At 36.1% G+C, this 10,019-nt stretch overlaps 1 long non-coding RNA gene across 1 annotated transcript in view; it reads right to left on the bottom strand.

Moving 5' to 3' along the window:
* Positions 1-458: 458 nt before the first annotated feature.
* Positions 459-10,019, bottom strand: part of LOC147825009 (uncharacterized) — a 72,617-nt gene continuing 63,056 nt past the window's right edge. The window contains exons 3-4 of the long non-coding RNA XR_015441460.1: positions 2,755-2,869; positions 459-1,025 (exon numbers count right to left, since the gene is read on the bottom strand). This is a non-coding gene — a long non-coding RNA (uncharacterized LOC147825009). The remainder of the gene's footprint in view (positions 1,026-2,754; positions 2,870-10,019) is intronic.

Genomic DNA, 10,019 nt, shown 5'->3' with positions numbered 1-10,019 from the left:
TAAAAGTGAAGTTAAATAATGATGTGAAATAGAAGATTAAAAAAGAGAGATAAAAGAGAAATAAAAGAAATTATATGGGGAATAAAATAGAAAAGAAAAAATTAAAGGGAGAAAAATTAAAAAGAAGTGGTAAAATAAAGAAAGAATAAATGATGTGGGAAGAAAAGATAAGAAGTAAGGAAAAAGGAAAATTCCCCAAATTTCATTAAAGATTTCCTTCCTTTTGCTGTTGGTGCCTGATGCAGTCTTTTGGAACACTACAAAGACAAAGTGGATCCACACCCCAAATTTTGTTCAGAAGTCTCTATCATGGAGCACATGCACCCAGAAGTCAGAAAATTCAAATACTTTTATGCAGAGGACTGTAATACTGATTATGCCCAAAGCAGAATGTAAAGAGTTAACCCCACAATTGGCTTGTTTTGAGAAGTGAGTCTGGCTGAAGCCTATGTGCTGAGGTCAGAGTAACTTGCACCCAAATTCCACTCCCACAACTAAAACCTTCTGACTAGAAGGACAATGTTCTAATTACAATCATATATTTTGTCTATTCTGTTCCTAATTCAAGAATGCTTTGTCTTGTACTTTATGAGCCTTTACATTAATTTCCATAGAAACCACACCTTGCCTTTACCCCAGTTGATTTCCAATGAAAGCCAGTGCCTTGGACTGTCCAGTGCCTTTGTCGGTGGCACTGGCATTGGTCATCCTGGCAACCCACTTTCTCTCTCTTAGCTCTGTCTCTTAGTGGATTCTTTTTCTCAGGCCTGCATCATACACTGGGAAGGTGGGTACTGGAACTTGACCACAGAGGTCTCCAACACTCTTATAATGAGGCTTTATGGAAAGAGCAAGGAAGTTCTCCAGCATGTTGCAAAATGACTCTAGAGAGCAAGAGAGCAGAGGCTAGCTTGGACTTTTTATTGTGGTTGACGGCTCCTGTGAGGACTGGGAATCGATTGGTTGGGACTCCATGCCAGTATCCAAGGAGAGAGTTCTTGAGTTTTCCCATCAGCTTCCCAGTCCTAGAGAGGAAGAGAGGGGAGAGTTCACAGTTTACCAATTATCATAATGGAGTTAGACTCTGTTACAGTCCAGGCAAGATCCCCAGATCCTTATCCTTCCTCTCTCTCTCTCTCTCTCTCTCTCTCTCTCTCTCTCTCTCTCTCTCTCTCTCTCTCCTCTTCCATTTGGGAGAGTGAACAAAGGGAAATATATATTAAACAGAAAAACATATCTTTAAAACAACCAGTGAGCATTCTGAAAAAATGGGACAGAAACAATTATTTTAAAATGTTAATACTCACTAAGCAGTTGCATTTTTCTTTTGAACTATTGCAGTTATATGTACATATAACTTTACTTGATAGGGATGTGGTGTCAGCTGAGAAGAATGTCTCTGGAAGTCTTAAAACTGTGCTTCATGCTCCCAGCCTTGCCACTGCATTGACATCCCCTGGGAGCTTGGGAGAAGGGCAGCCTCAGAGAATTCTCCCCAAACCTGCTGGATTGGAATATGCATTTTACTGAGTTCCCAAAATAAAGTTATCTTTAATCCTTGGAAGTAGTTCCATATGGAAAGAGGTTTTCCCCTCACATACCTGTTTGATCAGATTCAGCTTTAAAAATAAACCAACATCTGAATTTGTTCTGAATTCAGGAAAGCAACTTGATTTTAATTTTTTTCTCCACCTTATGCCCCCAAAATATGAAGACTAAAAATTTCACTTTTAAACTAATTGTTTTAGTGTGATATAAATGTGGGTATTACATGGCAAGTCATTGATTTTGGGAGGTATCAAAATATGTTTATTCACACTTGTGTGCATGTACTTAGAACATGATCCTTAGCAAAACAAAATCATGTATATGTGCATAATGATTTGTTTTAAGAGAGAAAGCAGTCTTTTCTGGTAAAACAAAGAATAAATAGTATTTGACCCACATCTGATCCCAAAGAGACACAGTACCTTGTGTGGGGGGTCCTAGTGAATATGTTAGGCTGGTTTCAGAGTCGTCTACTACTTGTCTATGTGTGCAAGAGAATTAACAAGGCATGGCTTCAAGGATTTCAAATGTATTTCACGCCCCAAATTTTGTACTCACCGTTTAGTATCTGAAAGAACTTCAGGATAGTTTGAGTTGAAGAAATGAAATCTCAATAAAAGGTCACATTTTTGTTAAAACGGGATGGCATTGAATCCATTATTTTACTCTGATCATGATTTAATTGTTTTCTTTCTGCAGTGCTTTCTCCTGCTATCACATTATTCTCATGCTTTAAAGTTTACTGCTATTCCCACCCCTTCCAAACTTCATTCCACTTTGCACTTTCATGCTGATTTTTTGCTTTTCTAAGTTATTTTGCACATGGGAGATGACTCATGAACATTTTATTGTACACTATTGTTTGGCAATTGTTTCATATGTCTATCTTTTCCTCCTATCTAGACTGTTACAGTCCTTTAGAATAGATCTGATATATTGACAGTATTATATTCCTAGTATTTTCAGTGGGACAAGAATATATTAGGTGCTTAGAAACAAGTTAAATCAATGTACTCCCTTGCCTACAGAATGAAACTTAAGAGAATTAGATTTTTTCCAGTGCATATGGAATCAGAAGGCTCATTAAACCTCTGCAGGGGATTATGGAAAATAGAAGTAAGAGATGATTATGGAAAGTGAGTTGAGAGTCAAACATGAGCTTTACAGATTTGCCTAAAGCTAATTCTTGATGCTAAATCCACTTACCCAAATTTGCCAAGGTGAAGGTTTGTGAAGCATGGGTCAATGACGTAAATGAAGCTTAAACCAGGTTCTGGCACCGATATCTTGGCATGTGTTTCTGGCAGTAGTTTATTGTCTGCTTTAGAGGCAAACAGAACAATTAGGGAAGGTCATGGCAAATACCTACTTTTTAGACAAAAGTCTTAATTGATCCCTTGACCTAGATGTCTCCAGAAGAGGCCTGGATTAGTTCACTAATTTACAATTGGATTTTGAAGGAGAAAGTTTCTGACAGACACACCACCACTTTCTAGAACATTATTCTACCTATGAGATTCAGCTGTGATTGGATTCACAGCATTCATGACAAAGGATTTCATGGTGTTTTTCATCAGCACTTTGTTGTGTGGACATTGGTATAATCCAGCACATTATAGAAAAATCTGCTGATGGGGCTGGGGATTTAGCTCAGTGGTTTCGCTGCCTGCTGTGCAAGCACAAGGACCTGAGTTCGATCCCTGGTACCAAAAAAAAAAAAAAAAAAAAAAAGTCTGCTAAAACCCCTATTTGTGGAGATAATTTAAGGAGTTCCACTTTTTCATTTCTCTTCTCACATTCATGAATACATTTGCTAAGTCCTGGTCTATCAGTATCTACTGTCACTAGGAAGATTTGTGTGGTTGTTATCATGGAGGAGAGATAATTTCTCTCTCTCTCCCCCCACCCCCACTCTGTCTTATAAGCTTTAATTACTTATATTATTTATGGGAGACCAGAAAAATGCCAAATATATGTTCTGAAGGACAACATTTACAATTCATTGCAAAAAGTACTTCTTTTGCTATATCCATGCTGATGTACCTATGCTAATAATTAAATTAAATATTCTTGCTTTTTCTTGTGTAAAAGGTCATTGGTGTCCCTTGTAGCATCTAAAACATGGATTTTCTCATTATAGTCTATGTATAAGATTTCACACTAAAATAGCAGATTTTGAATGGTTAGTCTGTTTTAAGGTCATAGAACAAGTTATTCAATCAGCTCTGAAATCCATGGTGGTTTAATATGATCTACAAACACACAGATGTCTTGCAGTTATAGGATATTTATTCAGGTAGGGCATTCTTCCTTTACTGATTTTGTAGCTGCCTAGTCATCTGATTACCAGCATTATTAATTACATCATTTCCTTAGTCTCAATCCTGCATTGCTATTTGTTCCAGATCTTTGCCTTTTCATATTTCACTTCTGCAGCTTAGCTTAAATCATCTTGGTCAATGGGGAAAAAGTATCATTATGCATTCCTAAAGCTAAAGTGATCATTTAAGATGAATATGGATAACATGCCAAAATTTATGCATAATTAGCCAAAATACTTTCCTTTGGTAAGCTCAAATGTTAAAATTGGACACTTTCTGAGAGCTGTCTTTTGGGCAAAGTATTGTACTAGGAGCTTGCCATAGTAATCTTGCTTAACTCACCTCAACATAGGTGGTCTATCATTCTATGGAAGAAAGAAAAGTGGATTTTAGGGAGAGGAAGAGAGAGTTAGTTACTATCAGAATCACTTGACTGGTAACAGCTGAAGCTGAACTTCAAAGCTGAATATATGTAAATCCATCTTGCTATTCTAGAGAGAAATAGAAAAATCTAAAAATCCAGCTCAAGCTCCAACATGACTATGACCCAGTAAAGCCTTTGGACCTTAGCATTCTGGAAAACCTTACTGACCCAGGTCTTGTGTCCAAACCTTTTGCACTCAGGATGCCTATGTTTGTAAAGATCAGGCTGAATTAGCTCTGCCTCTGTCAAGAGGATTTCTACCTTAATTTGGGGAAATAATATGTTGTCCATTTAGATTGTTGTGGTACATAAAATATCTACCAGTCAATTGTCATCTGGCTTAAGACAGTTTTTAATGGGCTGAGGTGTTGCAAAGATAAATTTGATGGGAAACAGAATTTTAATAATTAACTGAAGAGAAACATATCTAAAAGTCACTGTGCTCTTGATGCCAATAGACTTGGGAAGGAAAGAGGAGGAGGTGATGGTAGCCAGAGACCAACTAGAAGAAAGAGGTTATCTACTAAAGATAGTCTGCTGTTTTGTGGGACTTGTTCATTTTCACTTGCAGAGGGTATAACACTTAATATTTCAGGAAACAGCGTTAACAAGATAACTGAATGCATTCAATAAAAAGAGCACAAAAATTTTAATCTACCTAAGGGAGAGACAGATATTTGCCATTAATAATTTATTATGCCATCTGAAAGCTTTTCAGTTCCTTAGGAATATGGACAGCTCCACTTCTTTGAATGTGTGTCATGAGAATTTGTACTAATTTTATGAGCATCTTAATAATGTGTGTTCAGTTACACCTTTTTCTGCTCCTTGAATCACAGTACTTTAGTTTTCTAAGTCCCCGTTTTGTTTCCTAGAAGATAACTATTAGGAATGTTGATTTTTGGTTACTAAGCTTTTTAAAAAAGTCACAATTAAGTACCAAATTTATTACTGGAATTTTTTCTGGATGCCTCAGTGAAAAAATCTGAATGTTATGGGACTAAATTCTTTGAGAAAATTCTGTCTATGCATATTGTCCTGAGAGTAAGGGGGTCATTTAAAAAATAGAAAACCTTGTTGTAGATACTACAGGCATTAGGGAAATGTAATTTTTTGATATATAGGCAGAGCATGTAAATATTTTAGAATTTAAAAAGCCATCATCAATGAAGGACATTTACATACAATAAACCTCATTACCATATTAGGAGTTGTTCCTCTAGGTATATTTAGGTTCAGATTTATAGACTGTGATTGAAACTGATGCTGTGGTCAATGAGAATCTCCCTAATTAGGTCACCTTTTTTGACACAGAACAGTCAGTACAACATGGTGGAAGCAGTAGAGAGCTTTGAAAAAAAAACTTGCTTAATAAGTCAGTTACAAAACAAAAACTTGGATTTAAATTAGTTCCATTCTTAGCACCCTGAGGCCTGTAGTTTAGACATTTACCCTTGTATCATCTTTGGTTCTTGTCTATAAAATGGTGACCACTACATTCTAACTTGGTAGTTGTGAGAATCCAGTAAATAAGAAAGAACTTACACAGAACCTTTAATATTATCATTTTTTATTATTATATCCACTGAAAATACCAAAGCATCATGAATTTTGATGAACCAAAATAACAGCTGCATCAAGATAGGATGATTTAGGGCCAAGGATTTAGCTCAGTGGTTCCACCGCCTGCCTCATAAGCGCAAGGTCCTGAGTTCGATCCCCGGGAAGCATCCCCCCTCCCCCCCCAAAAATAAAGATAGGATGAATTGGGAAAACAAGGGATAATTTAAAATATATTATGAAACAAAACAAAAGCTAACTCTGTTATCCTGGACTATTTAGCTTCATTCAGCTGGAGGACTTAACTGGATAATAAAGCTGGTTGGCACTGATGCTAAGAAGAATGCAGCCTTGGGGCTGGGCTAATGGAGAGACAGATGAGGAGCTTCCTCTCAGTTTATCTATCCCTCCCTACACCCCTTTGACAAAAGCTTCCACTTGACATTTCAGAACCTTTCATTCTGCCTAGTGATGCCAATCAGTACTAACCAGCCTGTACATGATTACTGGGCAACATTTGGAAGGGGAGTTCTTCCAAATTCCTACTGTTCCCAAACTGATGAGCATGGTGAGCATGTCAATTGCTTTTCCCACATGCAATGTAGGTCATAGTTTTTATAGAAGTCCCAGCTCAAATAATGGCATGGACATCACTTTCACATACAACTCATAAATACCTCTTGGAAATCTTAGCTTCCTTTACTTGCCCACAGAGAATATGTGCTGGGAAGATGAGTTTATATCCATAATGAGACAAGGACTCAATGGAAGGGCTAATATTTAGAGGTTCAATAGTCTTTATCTCACTGTCAGTGAAAATTGCTCTACAAGGACAGTTATGAGAAAGAAATTTGTCAAAAGGTTTTGAAGGGGCAATCACAAATTGCTGATGAAAGTAGATGAAACTATAAAACAGATTTATGAAGGCTGATTTAAAATTGAATAGTGTTATGAGACACTTTTGGAGTTCCACAGCGTGGCTGGGGCCAGGAGGGCAGGGATGAGAAAGGGTAGAATGCTGCATATTGTTTGCCAGCAGACACATTAGGCCCTAGAGCTTAGATCTCAGCTGTAAAATTCATTGCACACTGGGCGTAATGGTTGTGGGAAATGCCTGTGGCTTTCCCAGCCTGCATCTCTCAGCAGGCTTTGAATACATGTAGTCTCAGAGGCTGTTAGAAACCAATAAGAAAGGGAGCAGTGAAACCTAATAATTGAAACAAAATAGTAGAAATAGCAATGAAGTGTTAATTGACACTTTTTTTGGTAGGCTGTGAGTCATCTTATGACGACACTTACTTCATGAGGGAAGCTGTGTTGTGGAGGAAGTTCTTAGTTGGCTGAGAGTCTCCCACATCTATAGGAGGAGTACATCCAAGTAGTCTCCGTAGAGGTAAGAGGGAGTTCATCAGTACCACATCTTTGCTGGAAGGACCTGGCAATTTTTGCCTTTTTAAACCTAGACTCCTTTTAGATAAAACACCAGTTCACTGAACTTTTCAACCTAAGCCACCTAACACCAAATTTTAGTTTATGTTTATATGTTCATGTATTAAAATTCTTACTCGAGATAAAACTCATTATAATTTGAATGAAAGTGATATCAGGGTAAAATAATTACTTCTCTTGCTCATATCATTAATAAAAACTTTAAAGGTGACTAAGATTCTAAGCATTTAATAGAATGGCATGTTCTAGAAGACTACCTCAATTGGTTTGTGACTTTAATCTTAAATAAATGAGCACAATTAAAATTCCAAGTAGGCATGTTCCTAATTCCACATAGAAGAATTATGGGGATGAGGACACTGTGCAGGGGACAAAGCACATGTAAATTTGGAAACTGTTCATTAGGTTGGGCTTACAACATCAGCCTACAATTCTTAAGCAAATTTCTTAATTCTTCTATTTTAAACTGTGCATCTGTAAATTGAGAATGACACTACTTGTACAAAGTCTTCACAAGCATTAAAATATATGTAGAAAAATGCATTACTGAACCACAATAGGACACAAAATATGATTTTCCACTTCCTTCTCTAGGGCAAAATCCCTTAGAATCTTACTTCACTAATGAGGCATGGGAAAAGAGGTAGCAATTAAGAATAATTGTGCTATTGAGAAATATTCCATATATATTTTATAAGATGGACCACTTAATATTTTACTTTGAAAATATTTTAATTGAATACCTAGATTTACATATATGCCATGTTATAAAACCATAGAAAGATTGTTTTTCTAAGAAATAGGAACACAATTTGTCATTATGTGTAGGATAGAAATCAAAATTATCATGCATAAAAGCTTGAAAGTAATCCATAAATGAAACTTTATCCTTTTATAGATAATGGGAAAATATTACTAAGATTTAAGAATGAAGATAACAAGAAAAAATTACAATGAGATGTCAGTTCCACAATGATACTTGTATTGTTCATTTATAAATCTGGCATCTAGGCTACTAGCTTTTAGGTTCCCTCATTAACTTATTCCTAAGAATTACAATCTGAACATCTCATTTTACGCTTCCTTGGCATTCTGTACAGAATGTTAATGATCAAAACCAAAAATAGAGCAACCTTTAAAACTCATGTTTCCATCACAACATTTAGAATCTAGCAATGTGGGAGCAAACCAATGGAAAGAGACTTGGTTGTTGCAACTCCTTATAAACTACAATAAGGGAAGTAAATTCCATTATTTCTGGTTGTTTTTTTTCTACTAGGATTCAGCAAACCAAGCTTTTTCACATTCCATACTTTAGTATTGCTGCCCCTCCATCCACCAGCATTTAATGCCTGTGTAGGATTGGTTCTGATTCTTCTAATTCTGGGCTATTAAAGAGCTCCCCTCACACTGTCTTGAATGTTTACATTTCTCTTAACTGTCTTCATGCAACTGAGTAGCTCTTAATGACACCATAAATGAGAGCACATTTCTAATCTCCTATGCTACTGCACCTATTCATCTCATGGTACCTGAGAACAAAGGTGATATATGTGATAGACCATAATAAACCCCTTTCTTTTGTTACTCAACTTTTCCTATTTTTACATTTCCAAAAAACAATATGCTCACTTGAAATAACATAAAGAATCTAGTAACAATGTAGATTCTAGCTTCATGATGACTATTTTTAAGTTTATGGTCAGAGTTTCTAAGAGCACATTTATGTTTAAAGGAGATAATAATCATTGTAAAATTAATGGAAACAGAGTCTACCAAGAATTCAAAATTCTAAGAATATTAAAAATTAACGTATACCACAAAAGGTTACTAAAACTTTCTATTAAAGTCATATTTTTAAATGATAATGTACTGAGTCTCTCTCATAGTTTAAATATATCTTTCTAAAACATTGTTTAAATGATCGACCATTTTGGTAAGCTTTTAAACATCGTGCTTTAGAATAATACATATGCATGAGGATAATTCAAAGTGTTAAATGATAAACAAGAAATAGAAAATGTTTTTCCTATCTCAGATCACCAACCCAAAAGTTTTCTTTTCCAAATGAGTGCAGTATTAGTAGTTATTACATTATCTCTGGAAAGATATATATCTGTAAACCTGTAATAGGCAGAATATGGCCCATCCCAAAGATGTTTACATCCTAAGCTTTGAATCCTATAAACAGGTAATTTTACATAGCTAAAAGGTTTAGCGCATTTGATTAAATTAAGGATTTTGAAATGAGGTGATGATCCTGGACTATCCAGGTGAGTCCAATGTAACCATCTCAGTTACTGTAAGAAAGAGATCAGAAGATCTGAGAAAAATTTGAAGAAGAATTAAGAGGTCATAAGTTAAAGAGTGCAGGTTCCTCCAGAATCTGGAAAAAGCAAGGAATGAATTCTGTTCTAGCATCTCCAGAAGCAATGTAACCCAGCAAATATACTTTTGGACACATGACTCATTTTGTATTTTTAGCCCCTAGTCTTTTAAGAGAGTAAATTTCTGTTTTGAGCCCTTAAATTTGGGATAATTTTTATGTGGCTGTCTTAGTCACTTTCTGGTCACTGGGACAAAATGCCCAACACCCGCAACTTAAAGGAGAGGAGTTTTGCTTTGGCTGATGTTTTCAGTCTATGGTTGGCCAGCACTAAAGCAGAAACAGTGTGGTGCATGGTCCATGGGTCTGGGGAGAAGAAATGGTGCTCAAC

This window comes from Heterocephalus glaber, unplaced genomic scaffold (genome assembly GCF_053883595.1).
Source record: "Heterocephalus glaber isolate CG9 unplaced genomic scaffold, H.glaber_assembly_v1.0 deba00001523, whole genome shotgun sequence".
In the NCBI taxonomy this organism is placed as follows: domain Eukaryota; kingdom Metazoa; phylum Chordata; class Mammalia; order Rodentia; family Bathyergidae; genus Heterocephalus; species Heterocephalus glaber.
The sequence above is the reverse complement of the archived record's forward strand: the minus strand, read 5'-3'. Positions and strand labels throughout refer to the sequence as shown.